The following is a 14,321-nucleotide window of genomic DNA, read 5'->3' as shown; positions in this document are numbered from 1 at the left end:
TAAATTGTACACATATGAACCAAGTGTGCGCAGCAGACATGATAACGCCAACGTTTCACATGAAGATGGCAAGAATCAGATGCAGGAGACTATAACTATGAATGTCTTTGCATTTGCTGAGGTCACTGGCTTGGGACTAGAGTTGTGTTTATCAGGGCATGATGGCAGGCTGCTCCCGACAAAAGTGGTTCACAGAATGCACCCGCCAGATCACCAGCACTATTGTGTTTCAGATTATCTCACTGAACTCTCCTCCTGGAAAATCCTTCCCACTGGCTTTCCCAGATTCTGTGTCCTCCCCTAAATGCTGGGGTGAAACGGGCAGAGTTCTGCGCCCTGCGTCCCTTTACGCGTCCCTAACGCGCTCCCAACGCGGCCTACAGCCCTGGTCGGGCACAGCCCTGGTCGGGCTTAGATCACTGGAGCCTTTTGTGACCAAGAACTCCGGAAGCCTAGGGTCAGGCCTGTTGCACAGGCATATTGTGCCTTGCCAATCCGGGATTGTTGTGTTTCAGGGCCTAGCCATCAATACTCCTGGGATTTCTTTCCCTGAGAACCCTCTTGTCCCTGTCCTCCCACAAGCCCCAGCTTTTATGTAAAATAAAGTGTGCACCATGGGCCTTCCCCTATTTGCTCTCTCCCCAATCTCTTTCTCCAAAGCTGAGCTCTGAAGGTAAATGTATCTATCTGAGTGAGGGGCTAGGGAGGGCCTTTCCCAGCAGTCTTACAAGTCAAGAGTTCAGAGAAAGCACCTGCTATGGGAGGGAGACTTTGCTCACAGAGAAGTCAAGTCTAACATAACACATCTGATGGGCAAGGCACACGCCTTACTGGCTGGTAGCACACCTACAGAGGAGCAGGGAGCTATGCTAAGCAGGCAACAGAAAAGTCATGTATGTGTCTCATACACTGGGACCGGTAGTAATACTGGCTCTAAGACCATTAGACAGTAGTCTATTCATCATTACGTCCAACAATAACAAGACACTAAGCAAATGAGAAATGCTGTATGGCATAAAGACGCATTATATAACACAAGCTCCAGGCAGGCACACAATTATCAAGATATATATTGAGTCTCAGGAACTGTGCTACAGTTATTAACCTCTGTGGTGCAAATGGTTAGCGCGTTCGGTTGTTAACAGAAAGGTTGGTGGTTCAAGCCCACCCAGGGAAGTATCCTTTTTGCCGGCATGAAACACTTTAATGAAACACAGATACGTACCTCTGCTCTCTCCTGCTTAAGACCCTTTATCTGAACATTTCAATCCTCTGCGTTCTCTCTGCACCTGCAGTCAATTTCATAATTAGGATAGAAAACAAAAGGCCTAGCCCTGTAATACAACTGTAGGCATATGAGGAGGGGAAAATAAGTCAAAAGGCCATCAGCATTTGTTGATCTGGCTTGAAGGCTGTAAGTGTAAGGACCTTGTGGCGCAACGGTAGCGCGTCTGACTCCAGATCAGAAGGTTGCGTGGTCAAATCACGTCGGGTCACTGCTTACCATTTTATTCCCCACTGAGTTCATATATTTCCTTTCGAAAACAAAGTCAAAGGAACGCAGCCTTGCATTGGCCGGGAATCGAACCCGGGCCTCCCGCGTGGCAGGCGAGAATTCTACCACTGAACCACCAATGCTTCACATGGGGAGTTCACAGGCATAGCTCTGTCCAAGACAGTGATCAGGTGCACACACTTAAATTGTACACATATGAACAAAGTGTGCGCAGCAGACATGACAACGCCAAAGTTTCACATGATGATGGCTTATATAAGACAAGCTCCAGGCAGGCACATACATATCAAGATATATATTGAGTCTAAGGAAAGATGCTGTAGTCACTCGTCTCTGTGGCGCAATCGGTTAGCGCGTTCGGCTGTTAACCGAAAGGTTGGTGGTTCAAGCCCACCCAGGGACGTATTATTTTGCCTGAATGAAACACTTGAATGGAAAACAGATACATACCTTTGCTCTCTCTTGCTGGACACCCTTTCCCTGAATATTTCAATTCTCTGCGTTCTCTCGGCACCTGCAGTCAATTTCATAATTAGGATAGAAAACAAAAGGTCAAGCTCTGTAATACAACTGTAGGCATATGAGGAGGGGAAAATAAGTCAAAAGGCCCACAGCATTTGTTGATCTGGCTCCGAAAGCTGTAAGTGTAAGGACCTCGTGGCGCAACGGTAGCGCGTCTGACTCCAGATCAGAAGGTTGCGTGTTCAAATCACGTCGGGGTCACTGCTTACCATTTTATTCCCCACTGAGGTCATATATTTCCTTTCGAAAACAAAGTCAAAAGAAAGCAGTCTTGCATTGGCCGGGAATCGAACCCGGGCCTCCCGCGTGGCAGGCGAGAATTCTACCACTGAACCACCAATGCTTCACATGGGTTGTTCACAGGCAGAGCTCTGCCCAAGACAGTGATCAGGTGCACACACTTAAATTGTACACATATGAACAAAGTGTGCGCAGCAGACATGATAACGCCAACGTTTCACATGAAGATGGCAAGAATCAGATGCAGGAGACTATAACTATGAATGTCTTTGCATTTGCTGAGGTCACTGGCTTGGGACTAGAGTTGTGTTTATCAGGGCATGATGGCAGGCTGCTCCCGACAAAAGTGGTTCACAGAATGCACCCGCCAGATCACCAGCACTATTGTGTTTCAGATTATCTCACTGAACTCTCCTCCTGGAAAATCCTTCCCACTGGCTTTCCCAGATTCTGTGTCCTCCCCTAAATGCTGGGGTGAAACGGGCAGAGTTCTGCGCCCTGCGTCCCTTTATGCGTCCCTAACGCGCTCCCAACGCGGCCTACAGCCCTGGTCGGGCACAGCCCTGGTCGGGCTTAGATCACTGGAGCCTTTTGTGACCAAGAACTCCGGAAGCCTAGGGTCAGGCCTGTTGCACAGGCATATTGTGCCTTGCCAATCCGGGATTGTTGTGTTTCAGGGCCTAGCCATCAATACTCCTGGGATTTCTTTCCCTGAGAACCCTCTTGTCCCTGTCCTCCCACAAGCCCCAGCTTTTATGTAAAATAAAGTGTGCACCATGGGCCTTCCCCTATTTGCTCTCTCCCCAATCTCTTTCTCCAAAGCTGAGCTCTGAAGGTAAATGTATCTATCTGAGTGAGGGGCTAGGGAGGGCCTTTCCCAGCAGTCTTACAAGTCAAGAGTTCAGAGAAAGCACCTGCTATGGGAGGGAGACTTTGCTCACAGAGAAGTCAAGTCTAACATAACACATCTGATGGGCAAGGCACACGCCTTACTGGCTGGTAGCACACCTACAGAGGAGCAGGGAGCTATGCTAAGCAGGCAACAGAAAAGTCATGTATGTGTCTCATACACTGGGACCGGTAGTAATACTGGCTCTAAGACCATTAGACAGTAGTCTATTCATCATTACGTCCAACAATAACAAGACACTAAGCAAATGAGAAATGCTGTATGGCATAAAGACGCATTATATAACACAAGCTCCAGGCAGGCACACAATTATCAAGATATATATTGAGTCTCAGGAACTGTGCTACAGTTATTAACCTCTGTGGTGCAAATGGTTAGCGCGTTCGGTTGTTAACAGAAAGGTTGGTGGTTCAAGCCCACCCAGGGAAGTATCCTTTTTGCCGGCATGAAACACTTTAATGAAACACAGATACGTACCTCTGCTCTCTCCTGCTTAAGACCCTTTATCTGAACATTTCAATCCTCTGCGTTCTCTCTGCACCTGCAGTCAATTTCATAATTAGGATAGAAAACAAAAGGCCTAGCCCTGTAATACAACTGTAGGCATATGAGGAGGGGAAAATAAGTCAAAAGGCCATCAGCATTTGTTGATCTGGCTTGAAGGCTGTAAGTGTAAGGACCTTGTGGCGCAACGGTAGCGCGTCTGACTCCAGATCAGAAGGTTGCGTGGTCAAATCACGTCGGGGTCACTGCTTACCATTTTATTCCCCACTGAGTTCATATATTTCCTTTCGAAAACAAAGTCAAAGGAACGCAGCCTTGCATTGGCCGGGAATCGAACCCGGGCCTCCCGCGTGGCAGGCGAGAATTCTACCACTGAACCACCAATGCTTCACATGGGGAGTTCACAGGCATAGCTCTGTCCAAGACAGTGATCAGGTGCACACACTTAAATTGTACACATATGAACAAAGTGTGCGCAGCAGACATGACAACGCCAAAGTTTCACATGATGATGGCTTATATAAGACAAGCTCCAGGCAGGCACATACATATCAAGATATATATTGAGTCTAAGGAAAGATGCTGTAGTCACTCGTCTCTGTGGCGCAATCGGTTAGCGCGTTCGGCTGTTAACCGAAAGGTTGGTGGTTCAAGCCCACCCAGGGACGTATTATTTTGCCTGAATGAAACACTTGAATGGAAAACAGATACATACCTTTGCTCTCTCTTGCTGGACACCCTTTCCCTGAATATTTCAATTCTCTGCGTTCTCTCGGCACCTGCAGTCAATTTCATAATTAGGATAGAAAACAAAAGGTCAAGCTCTGTAATACAACTGTAGGCATATGAGGAGGGGAAAATAAGTCAAAAGGCCCACAGCATTTGTTGATCTGGCTCCGAAAGCTGTAAGTGTAAGGACCTCGTGGCGCAACGGTAGCGCGTCTGACTCCAGATCAGAAGGTTGCGTGTTCAAATCACGTCGGGGTCACTGCTTACCATTTTATTCCCCACTGAGGTCATATATTTCCTTTCGAAAACAAAGTCAAAAGAAAGCAGTCTTGCATTGGCCGGGAATCGAACCCGGGCCTCCCGCGTGGCAGGCGAGAATTCTACCACTGAACCACCAATGCTTCACATGGGTTGTTCACAGGCAGAGCTCTGCCCAAGACAGTGATCAGGTGCACACACTTAAATTGTACACATATGAACAAAGTGTGCGCAGCAGACATGATAACGCCAACGTTTCACATGAAGATGGCAAGAATCAGATGCAGGAGACTATAACTATGAATGTCTTTGCATTTGCTGAGGTCACTGGCTTGGGACTAGAGTTGTGTTTATCAGGGCATGATGGCAGGCTGCTCCCGACAAAAGTGGTTCACAGAATGCACCCGCCAGATCACCAGCACTATTGTGTTTCAGATTATCTCACTGAACTCTCCTCCTGGAAAATCCTTCCCACTGGCTTTCCCAGATTCTGTGTCCTCCCCTAAATGCTGGGGTGAAACGGGCAGAGTTCTGCGCCCTGCGTCCCTTTACGCGTCCCTAACGCGCTCCCAACGCGGCCTACAGCCCTGGTCGGGCACAGCCCTGGTCGGGCTTAGATCACTGGAGCCTTTTGTGACCAAGAACTCCGGAAGCCTAGGGTCAGGCCTGTTGCACAGGCATATTGTGCCTTGCCAATCCGGGATTGGTGTGTTTCAGGGCCTAGCCATCAATACTCCTGGGATTTCTTTCCCTGAGAACCCTCTTGTCCCTGTCCTCACACAAGCCCCAGCTTTTATGTAAAATAAAGTGTGCACCATGGGCCTTCCCCTATTTGCTCTCTCCCCAATCTCTTTCTCCAAAGCTGAGCTCTGAAGGTAAATGTATCTATCTGAGTGAGGGGCTAGGGAGGGCCTTTCCCAGCAGTCTTACAAGTCAAGAGTTCAGAGAAAGCACCTGCTATGGGAGGGAGACTTTGCTCACAGAGAAGTCAAGTCTAACATAACACATCTGTTGGGCAAGGCACACGCCTTACTTGCTGGTAGCACACCTACAGAGGAGCAGGGAGCTATGCTAAGCAGGCAACAGAAAAGTCATGTATGTGTCTCATACACTGGGACCGGTAGTAATACTGGCTCTAAGACCATTAGACAGTAGTCTATTCATCATTACGTCCAACAATAACAAGACACTAAGCAAATGAGAAATGCTGTATGGCATAAAGACGCATTATATAACACAAGCTCCAGGCAGGCACACAATTATCAAGATATATATTGAGTCTCAGGAACTGTGCTACAGTTATTAACCTCTGTGGTGCAAATGGTTAGTGCGTTCGGTTGTTAACAGAAAGGTTGGTGGTTCAAGCCCACCCAGGGAAGTATCCTTTTTGCCGGCATGAAACACTTTAATGAAACACAGATACGTACCTCTGCTCTCTCCTGCTTAAGACCCTTTATCTGAACATTTCAATCCTCTGCGTTCTCTCTGCACCTGCAGTCAATTTCATAATTAGGATAGAAAACAAAAGGCCTAGCCCTGTAATACAACTGTAGGCATATGAGGAGGGGAAAATAAGTCAAAAGGCCATCAGCATTTGTTGATCTGGCTTGAAGGCTGTAAGTGTAAGGACCTTGTGGCGCAACGGTAGCGCGTCTGACTCCAGATCAGAAGGTTGCGTGGTCAAATCACGTCGGGGTCACTGCTTACCATTTTATTCCCCACTGAGTTCATATATTTCCTTTCGAAAACAAAGTCAAAGGAACGCAGCCTTGCATTGGCCGGGAATCGAACCCGGGCCTCCCGCGTGGCAGGCGAGAATTCTACCACTGAACCACCAATGCTTCACATGGGGAGTTCACAGGCATAGCTCTGTCCAAGACAGTGATCAGGTGCACACACTTAAATTGTACACATATGAACAAAGTGTGCGCAGCAGACATGACAACGCCAAAGTTTCACATGATGATGGCTTATATAAGACAAGCTCCAGGCAGGCACATACATATCAAGATATATATTGAGTCTAAGGAAAGATGCTGTAGTCACTCGTCTCTGTGGCGCAATCGGTTAGCGCGTTCGGCTGTTAACCGAAAGGTTGGTGGTTCAAGCCCACCCAGGGATGTATTATTTTGCCTGAATGAAACACTTGAATGGAAAACAGATACATACCTTTGCTCTCTCTTGCTGGACACCCTTTCCCTGAATATTTCAATTCTCTGCGTTCTCTCGGCACCTGCAGTCAATTTCATAATTAGGATAGAAAACAAAAGGTCAAGCTCTGTAATACAACTGTAGGCATATGAGGAGGGGAAAATAAGTCAAAAGGCCCACAGCATTTGTTGATCTGGCTCCGAAAGCTGTAAGTGTAAGGACCTCGTGGCGCAACGGTAGCGCGTCTAACTCCAGATCAGAAGGTTGCGTGTTCAAATCACGTCGGGGTCACTGCTTACCATTTTATTCCCCACTGAGGTCATATATTTCCTTTCGAAAACAAAGTCGAAAGAAAGCAGTCTTGCATTGGCCGGGAATCAAACCCGGGCCTCCCGCGTGGCAGGCGAGAATTCTACCACTGAACCACCAATGCTTCACATGGGTTGTTCACAGGCAGAGCTCTGCCCAAGACAGTGATCAGGTGCACACACTTAAATTGTACACATATGAACCAAGTGTGCGCAGCAGACATGATAACGCCAACGTTTCACATGAAGATGGCAAGAATCAGATGCAGGAGACTATAACTATGAATGTCTTTGCATTTGCTGAGGTCACTGGCTTGGGACTAGAGTTGTGTTTATCAGGGCATGATGGCAGGCTGCTCCCGACAAAAGTGGTTCACAGAATGCACCCGCCAGATCACCAGCACTATTGTGTTTCAGATTATCTCACTGAACTCTCCTCCTGGAAAATCCTTACCACTGGCTTTCCCAGATTCTGTGTCCTCCCCTAAATGCTGGGGTGAAACGGGCAGAGTTCTGCGCCCTGCGTCCCTTTACGCGTCCCTAACGCGCTCCCAACGCGGCCTACAGCCCTGGTCGGGCACAGCCCTGGTCGGGCTTAGATCACTGGAGCCTTTTGTGACCAAGAACTCCGGAAGCCTAGGGTCAGGCCTGTTGCACAGGCATATTGTGCCTTGCCAATCCGGGATTGTTGTGTTTCAGGGCCTAGCCATCAATACTCCTGGGATTTCTTTCCCTGAGAACCCTCTTGTCCCTGTCCTCCCACAAGCCCCAGCTTTTATGTAAAATAAAGTGTGCACCATGGGCCTTCCCCTATTTGCTCTCTCCCCAATCTCTTTCTCCAAAGCTGAGCTCTGAAGGTAAATGTATCTATCTGAGTGAGGGGCTAGGGAGGGCCTTTCCCAGCAGTCTTACAAGTCAAGAGTTCAGAGAAAGCACCTGCTATGGGAGGGAGACTTTGCTCACAGAGAAGTCAAGTCTAACATAACACATCTGATGGGCAAGGCACACGCCTTACTGGCTGGTAGCACACCTACAGAGGAGCAGGGAGCTATGCTAAGCAGGCAACAGAAAAGTCATGTATGTGTCTCATACACTGGGACCGGTAGTAATACTGGCTCTAAGACCATTAGACAGTAGTCTATTCATCATTACGTCCAACAATAACAAGACACTAAGCAAATGAGAAATGCTGTATGGCATAAAGACGCATTATATAACACAAGCTCCAGGCAGGCACACAATTATCAAGATATATATTGAGTCTCAGGAACTGTGCTACAGTTATTAACCTCTGTGGTGCAAATGGTTAGCGCGTTCGGTTGTTAACAGAAAGGTTGGTGGTTCAAGCCCACCCAGGGAAGTATCCTTTTTGCCGGCATGAAACACTTTAATGAAACACAGATACGTACCTCTGCTCTCTCCTGCTTAAGACCCTTTATCTGAACATTTCAATCCTCTGCGTTCTCTCTGCACCTGCAGTCAATTTCATAATTAGGATAGAAAACAAAAGGCCTAGCCCTGTAATACAACTGTAGGCATATGAGGAGGGGAAAATAAGTCAAAAGGCCATCAGCATTTGTTGATCTGGCTTGAAGGCTGTAAGTGTAAGGACCTTGTGGCGCAACGGTAGCGCGTCTGACTCCAGATCAGAAGGTTGCGTGGTCAAATCACGTCGGGGTCACTGCTTACCATTTTATTCCCCACTGAGTTCATATATTTCCTTTCGAAAACAAAGTCAAAGGAACGCAGCCTTGCATTGGCCGGGAATAAAACCCGGGCCTCCCGCGTGGCAGGCGAGAATTCTACCACTGAACCACCAATGCTTCACATGGGGAGTTCACAGGCATAGCTCTGTCCAAGACAGTGATCAGGTGCACACACTTAAATTGTACACATATGAACAAAGTGTGCGCAGCAGACATGACAACGCCAAAGTTTCACATGATGATGGCTTATATAAGACAAGCTCCAGGCAGGCACATACATATCAAGATATATATTGAGTCTAAGGAAAGATGCTGTAGTCACTCGTCTCTGTGGCGCAATCGGTTAGCGCGTTCGGCTGTTAACCGAAAGGTTGGTGGTTCAAGCCCACCCAGGGACGTATTATTTTGCCTGAATGAAACACTTGAATGGAAAACAGATACATACCTTTGCTCTCTCTTGCTGGACACCCTTTCCCTGAATATTTCAATTCTCTGCGTTCTCTCGGCACCTGCAGTCAATTTCATAATTAGGATAGAAAACAAAAGGTCAAGCTCTGTAATACAACTGTAGGCATATGAGGAGGGGAAAATAAGTCAAAAGGCCCACAGCATTTGTTGATCTGGCTCCGAAAGCTGTAAGTGTAAGGACCTCGTGGCGCAACGGTAGCGCGTCTGACTCCAGATCAGAAGGTTGCGTGTTCAAATCACGTCGGGGTCACTGCTTACCATTTTATTCCCCACTGAGGTCATATATTTCCTTTCGAAAACAAAGTCAAAAGAAAGCAGTCTTGCATTGGCCGGGAATCGAACCCGGGCCTCCCGCGTGGCAGGCGAGAATTCTACCACTGAACCACCAATGCTTCACATGGGTTGTTCACAGGCAGAGCTCTGCCCAAGACAGTGATCAGGTGCACACACTTAAATTGTACACATATGAACAAAGTGTGCGCAGCAGACATGATAACGCCAACGTTTCACATGAAGATGGCAAGAATCAGATGCAGGAGACTATAACTATGAATGTCTTTGCATTTGCTGAGGTCACTGGCTTGGGACTAGAGTTGTGTTTATCAGGGCATGATGGCAGGCTGCTCCCGACAAAAGTGGTTCACAGAATGCACCCGCCAGATCACCAGCACTATTGTGTTTCAGATTATCTCACTGAACTCTCCTCCTGGAAAATCCTTCCCACTGGCTTTCCCAGATTCTGTGTCCTCCCCTAAATGCTGGGGTGAAACGGGCAGAGTTCTGCGCCCTGCGTCCCTAACGCGCTCCCAACGCGGCCTACAGCCCTGGTCGGGCACAGCCCTGGTCGGGCTTAGATCACTGGAGCCTTTTGTGACCAAGAACTCCGGAAGCCTAGGGTCAGGCCTGTTGCACAGGCATATTGTGCCTTGCCAATCCGGGATTGTTGTGTTTCAGGGCCTAGCCATCAATACTCCTGGGATTTCTTTCCCTGAGAACCCTCTTGTCCCTGTCCTCCCACAAGCCCCAGCTTTTATGTAAAATAAAGTGTGCACCATGGGCCTTCCCCTATTTGCTCTCTCCCCAATCTCTTTCTCCAAAGCTGAGCTCTGAAGGTAAATGTATCTATCTGAGTGAGGGGCTAGGGAGGGCCTTTCCCAGCAGTCTTACAAGTCAAGAGTTCAGAGAAAGCACCTGCTATGGGAGGGAGACTTTGCTCACAGAGAAGTCAAGTCTAACATAACACATCTGATGGGCAAGGCACACGCCTTACTGGCTGGTAGCACACCTACAGAGGAGCAGGGAGCTATGCTAAGCAGGCAACAGAAAAGTCATGTATGTGTCTCATACACTGGGACCGGTAGTAATACTGGCTCTAAGACCATTAGACAGTAGTCTATTCATCATTACGTCCAACAATAACAAGACACTAAGCAAATGAGAAATGCTGTATGGCATAAAGACGCATTATATAACACAAGCTCCAGGCAGGCACACAATTATCAAGATATATATTGAGTCTCAGGAACTGTGCTACAGTTATTAACCTCTGTGGTGCAAATGGTTAGCGCGTTCGGTTGTTAACAGAAAGGTTGGTGGTTCAAGCCCACCCAGGGAAGTATCCTTTTTGCCGGCATGAAACACTTTAATGAAACACAGATACGTACCTCTGCTCTCTCCTGCTTAAGACCCTTTATCTGAACATTTCAATCCTCTGCGTTCTCTCTGCACCTGCAGTCAATTTCATAATTAGGATAGAAAACAAAAGGCCTAGCCCTGTAATACAACTGTAGGCATATGAGGAGGGGAAAATAAGTCAAAAGGCCATCAGCATTTGTTGATCTGGCTTGAAGGCTGTAAGTGTAAGGACCTTGTGGCGCAACGGTAGCGCGTCTGACTCCAGATCAGAAGGTTGCGTGGTCAAATCACGTCGGGGTCACTGCTTACCATTTTATTCCCCACTGAGTTCATATATTTCCTTTCGAAAACAAAGTCAAAGGAACACAGCCTTGCATTGGCCGGGAATCGAACCCGGGCCTCCCGCGTGGCAGGCGAGAATTCTACCACTGAACCACCAATGCTTCACATGGGGAGTTCACAGGCATAGCTCTGTCCAAGACAGTGATCAGGTGCACACACTTAAATTGTACACATATGAACAAAGTGTGCGCAGCAGACATGACAACGCCAAAGTTTCACATGATGATGGCTTATATAAGACAAGCTCCAGGCAGGCACATACATATCAAGATATATATTGAGTCTAAGGAAAGATGCTGTAGTCACTCGTCTCTGTGGCGCAATCGGTCAGCGCGTTCGGCTGTTAACCGAAAGGTTGGTGGTTCAAGCCCACCCAGGGACGTATTATTTTGCCTGAATGAAACACTTGAATGGAAAACAGATACATACCTTTGCTCTCTCTTGCTGGACACCCTTTCCCTGAATATTTCAATTCTCTGCGTTCTCTCGGCACCTGCAGTCAATTTCATAATTAGGATAGAAAACAAAAGGTCAAGCTCTGTAATACAACTGTAGGCATATGAGGAGGGGAAAATAAGTCAAAAGGCCCACAGCATTTGTTGATCTGGCTCCGAAAGCTGTAAGTGTAAGGACCTCGTGGCGCAACGGTAGCGCGTCTAACTCCAGATCAGAAGGTTGCGTGTTCAAATCACGTCGGGGTCACTGCTTACCATTTTATTCCCCACTGAGGTCATATATTTCCTTTCGAAAACAAAGTCGAAAGAAAGCAGTCTTGCATTGGCCGGGAATCGAACCCGGGCCTCCCGCGTGGCAGGCGAGAATTCTACCACTGAACCACCAATGCTTCACATGGGTTGTTCACAGGCAGAGCTCTGCCCAAGACAGTGATCAGGTGCACACACTTAAATTGTACACATATGAACCAAGTGTGCGCAGCAGACATGATAACGCCAACGTTTCACATGAAGATGGCAAGAATCAGATGCAGGAGACTATAACTATGAATGTCTTTGCATTTGCTGAGGTCACTGGCTTGGGACTAGAGTTGTGTTTATCAGGGCATGATGGCAGGCTGCTCCCGACAAAAGTGGTTCACAGAATGCACCCGCCAGATCACCAGAACTATTGTGTTTCAGATTATCTCACTGAACTCTCCTCCTGGAAAATCCTTCCCACTGGCTTTCCCAGATTCTGTGTCCTCCCCTAAATGCTGGGGTGAAACGGGCAGAGTTCTGCGCCCTGCGTCCCTTTACGCGTCCCTAACGCGCTCCCAACGCGGCCTACAGCCCTGGTCGGGCACAGCCCTGGTCGGGCTTAGATCACTGGAGCCTTTTGTGACCAAGAACTCCGGAAGCCTAGGGTCAGGCCTGTTGCACAGGCATATTGTGCCTTGCCAATCCGGGATTGTTGTGTTTCAGGGCCTAGCCATCAATACTCCTGGGATTTCTTTCCCTGAGAACCCTCTTGTCCCTGTCCTCCCACAAGCCCCAGCGTTTATGTAAAATAAAGTGTGCACCATGGGCCTTCCCCTATTTGCTCTCTCCCCAATCTCTTTCTCCAAAGCTGAGCTATGAAGGTAAATGTATCTATCTGAGTGAGGGGCTAGGGAGGGCCTTTCCCAGCAGTCTTACAAGTCAAGAGTTCAGAGAAAGCACCTGCTATGGGAGGGAGACTTTGCTCACAGAGAAGTCAAGTCTAACATAACACATCTGATGGGCAAGGCACACGCCTTACTGGCTGGTAGCACACCTACAGAGGAGCAGGGAGCTATGCTAAGCAGGCAACAGAAAAGTCATGTATGTGTCTCATACACTGGGACCGGTAGTAATACTGGCTCTAAGACCATTAGACAGTAGTCTATTCATCATTACGTCCAACAATAACAAGACACTAAGCAAATGAGAAATGCTGTATGGCATAAAGACGCATTATATAACACAAGCTCCAGGCAGGCACACAATTATCAAGATATATATTGAGTCTCAGGAACTGTACTACAGTTATTAACCTCTGTGGTGCAAATGGTTAGCGCGTTCGGTTGTTAACAGAAAGGTTGGTGGTTCAAGCCCACCCAGGGAAGTATCCTTTTTGCCGGCATGAAACACTTTAATGAAACACAGATACGTACCTCTGCTCTCTCCTGCTTAAGACCCTTTATCTGAACATTTCAATCCTCTGCGTTCTCTCTGCACCTGCAGTCAATTTCATAATTAGGATAGAAAACAAAAGGCCTAGCCCTGTAATACAACTGTAGGCATATGAGGAGGGGAAAATAAGTCAAAAGGCCATCAGCATTTGTTGATCTGGCTTGAAGGCTGTAAGTGTAAGGACCTTGTGGCGCAACGGTAGCGCGTCTGACTCCAGATCAGAAGGTTGCGTGGTCAAATCACGTCGGGGTCACTGCTTACCATTTTATTCCCCACTGAGTTCATATATTTCCTTTCGAAAACAAAGTCAAAGGAACGCAGCCTTGCATTGGCCGGGAATCGAACCCGGGCCTCCCGCGTGGCAGGCGAGAATTCTACCACTGAACCACCAATGCTTCACATGGGGAGTTCACAGGCATAGCTCTGTCCAAGACAGTGATCAGGTGCACACACTTAAATTGTACACATATGAACAAAGTGTGCGCAGCAGACATGACAACGCCAAAGTTTCACATGATGATGGCTTATATAAGACAAGCTCCAGGCAGGCACATACATATCAAGATATATATTGAGTCTAAGGAAAGATGCTGTAGTCACTCGTCTCTGTGGCGCAATCGGTTAGCGCGTTCGGCTGTTAACCGAAAGGTTGGTGGTTCAAGCCCACCCAGGGACGTATTATTTTGCCTGAATGAAACACTTGAATGGAAAACAGATACATACCTTTGCTCTCTCTTGCTGGACACCCTTTCCCTGAATATTTCAATTCTCTGCGTTCTCTCGGCACCTGCAGTCAATTTCATAATTAGGATAGAAAACAAAAGGTCAAGCTCTGTAATACAACTGTAGGCATATGAGGAGGGGAAAATAAGTCAAAAGGCCCAC

At 47.6% G+C, this 14,321-nt stretch overlaps 26 non-coding genes across 26 annotated transcripts; 16 read left to right on the top strand and 10 right to left on the bottom strand.

Moving 5' to 3' along the window:
- Positions 1-1,567: 1,567 nt before the first annotated feature.
- On the bottom strand, positions 1,568-1,638 carry TRNAG-GCC (transfer RNA glycine (anticodon GCC)). The gene has a single exon. It is a non-coding gene; the product is annotated as a tRNA-Gly (tRNA).
- A 207-nt stretch (positions 1,639-1,845) lies between these two features.
- TRNAN-GUU (transfer RNA asparagine (anticodon GUU)) lies at positions 1,846-1,919 on the top strand. Its single transcript has one exon. It is a non-coding gene; the product is annotated as a tRNA-Asn (tRNA).
- A 248-nt stretch (positions 1,920-2,167) lies between these two features.
- TRNAW-CCA (transfer RNA tryptophan (anticodon CCA)) lies at positions 2,168-2,239 on the top strand. Its single transcript has one exon. It is a non-coding gene; the product is annotated as a tRNA-Trp (tRNA).
- A 71-nt stretch (positions 2,240-2,310) lies between these two features.
- On the bottom strand, positions 2,311-2,381 carry TRNAG-GCC (transfer RNA glycine (anticodon GCC)). Its single transcript has one exon. It is a non-coding gene; the product is annotated as a tRNA-Gly (tRNA).
- A 1,484-nt stretch (positions 2,382-3,865) lies between these two features.
- Positions 3,866-3,937, top strand: TRNAW-CCA (transfer RNA tryptophan (anticodon CCA)). Its single transcript has one exon. It is a non-coding gene; the product is annotated as a tRNA-Trp (tRNA).
- Positions 3,938-4,008: 71 nt separating this feature from the next.
- On the bottom strand, positions 4,009-4,079 carry TRNAG-GCC (transfer RNA glycine (anticodon GCC)). The gene has a single exon. It is a non-coding gene; the product is annotated as a tRNA-Gly (tRNA).
- A 207-nt stretch (positions 4,080-4,286) lies between these two features.
- TRNAN-GUU (transfer RNA asparagine (anticodon GUU)) lies at positions 4,287-4,360 on the top strand. The gene has a single exon. It is a non-coding gene; the product is annotated as a tRNA-Asn (tRNA).
- A 248-nt stretch (positions 4,361-4,608) lies between these two features.
- TRNAW-CCA (transfer RNA tryptophan (anticodon CCA)) lies at positions 4,609-4,680 on the top strand. The gene has a single exon. It is a non-coding gene; the product is annotated as a tRNA-Trp (tRNA).
- Positions 4,681-4,751: 71 nt separating this feature from the next.
- TRNAG-GCC (transfer RNA glycine (anticodon GCC)) lies at positions 4,752-4,822 on the bottom strand. Its single transcript has one exon. It is a non-coding gene; the product is annotated as a tRNA-Gly (tRNA).
- A 1,484-nt stretch (positions 4,823-6,306) lies between these two features.
- TRNAW-CCA (transfer RNA tryptophan (anticodon CCA)) lies at positions 6,307-6,378 on the top strand. The gene has a single exon. It is a non-coding gene; the product is annotated as a tRNA-Trp (tRNA).
- A 71-nt stretch (positions 6,379-6,449) lies between these two features.
- TRNAG-GCC (transfer RNA glycine (anticodon GCC)) lies at positions 6,450-6,520 on the bottom strand. Its single transcript has one exon. It is a non-coding gene; the product is annotated as a tRNA-Gly (tRNA).
- Positions 6,521-6,727: 207 nt separating this feature from the next.
- TRNAN-GUU (transfer RNA asparagine (anticodon GUU)) lies at positions 6,728-6,801 on the top strand. Its single transcript has one exon. It is a non-coding gene; the product is annotated as a tRNA-Asn (tRNA).
- Positions 6,802-7,049: 248 nt separating this feature from the next.
- TRNAW-CCA (transfer RNA tryptophan (anticodon CCA)) lies at positions 7,050-7,121 on the top strand. The gene has a single exon. It is a non-coding gene; the product is annotated as a tRNA-Trp (tRNA).
- A 71-nt stretch (positions 7,122-7,192) lies between these two features.
- On the bottom strand, positions 7,193-7,263 carry TRNAG-GCC (transfer RNA glycine (anticodon GCC)). Its single transcript has one exon. It is a non-coding gene; the product is annotated as a tRNA-Gly (tRNA).
- Positions 7,264-8,747: 1,484 nt separating this feature from the next.
- TRNAW-CCA (transfer RNA tryptophan (anticodon CCA)) lies at positions 8,748-8,819 on the top strand. The gene has a single exon. It is a non-coding gene; the product is annotated as a tRNA-Trp (tRNA).
- A 349-nt stretch (positions 8,820-9,168) lies between these two features.
- TRNAN-GUU (transfer RNA asparagine (anticodon GUU)) lies at positions 9,169-9,242 on the top strand. Its single transcript has one exon. It is a non-coding gene; the product is annotated as a tRNA-Asn (tRNA).
- A 248-nt stretch (positions 9,243-9,490) lies between these two features.
- TRNAW-CCA (transfer RNA tryptophan (anticodon CCA)) lies at positions 9,491-9,562 on the top strand. Its single transcript has one exon. It is a non-coding gene; the product is annotated as a tRNA-Trp (tRNA).
- A 71-nt stretch (positions 9,563-9,633) lies between these two features.
- On the bottom strand, positions 9,634-9,704 carry TRNAG-GCC (transfer RNA glycine (anticodon GCC)). Its single transcript has one exon. It is a non-coding gene; the product is annotated as a tRNA-Gly (tRNA).
- Positions 9,705-11,176: 1,472 nt separating this feature from the next.
- On the top strand, positions 11,177-11,248 carry TRNAW-CCA (transfer RNA tryptophan (anticodon CCA)). The gene has a single exon. It is a non-coding gene; the product is annotated as a tRNA-Trp (tRNA).
- Positions 11,249-11,319: 71 nt separating this feature from the next.
- TRNAG-GCC (transfer RNA glycine (anticodon GCC)) lies at positions 11,320-11,390 on the bottom strand. Its single transcript has one exon. It is a non-coding gene; the product is annotated as a tRNA-Gly (tRNA).
- A 207-nt stretch (positions 11,391-11,597) lies between these two features.
- On the top strand, positions 11,598-11,671 carry TRNAN-GUU (transfer RNA asparagine (anticodon GUU)). Its single transcript has one exon. It is a non-coding gene; the product is annotated as a tRNA-Asn (tRNA).
- Positions 11,672-11,919: 248 nt separating this feature from the next.
- On the top strand, positions 11,920-11,991 carry TRNAW-CCA (transfer RNA tryptophan (anticodon CCA)). Its single transcript has one exon. It is a non-coding gene; the product is annotated as a tRNA-Trp (tRNA).
- Positions 11,992-12,062: 71 nt separating this feature from the next.
- Positions 12,063-12,133, bottom strand: TRNAG-GCC (transfer RNA glycine (anticodon GCC)). Its single transcript has one exon. It is a non-coding gene; the product is annotated as a tRNA-Gly (tRNA).
- Positions 12,134-13,617: 1,484 nt separating this feature from the next.
- Positions 13,618-13,689, top strand: TRNAW-CCA (transfer RNA tryptophan (anticodon CCA)). Its single transcript has one exon. It is a non-coding gene; the product is annotated as a tRNA-Trp (tRNA).
- Positions 13,690-13,760: 71 nt separating this feature from the next.
- TRNAG-GCC (transfer RNA glycine (anticodon GCC)) lies at positions 13,761-13,831 on the bottom strand. The gene has a single exon. It is a non-coding gene; the product is annotated as a tRNA-Gly (tRNA).
- A 207-nt stretch (positions 13,832-14,038) lies between these two features.
- Positions 14,039-14,112, top strand: TRNAN-GUU (transfer RNA asparagine (anticodon GUU)). Its single transcript has one exon. It is a non-coding gene; the product is annotated as a tRNA-Asn (tRNA).
- Positions 14,113-14,321: the final 209 nt, after the last annotated feature.

The sequence above is a fragment of the Lissotriton helveticus genome, chromosome 1_2, assembly GCF_964261635.1.
Source record: "Lissotriton helveticus chromosome 1_2, aLisHel1.1, whole genome shotgun sequence".
Lineage (NCBI taxonomy): Eukaryota > Metazoa > Chordata > Amphibia > Caudata > Salamandridae > Lissotriton > Lissotriton helveticus.
This window is presented reverse-complemented; position numbering and strand designations above follow the sequence as displayed.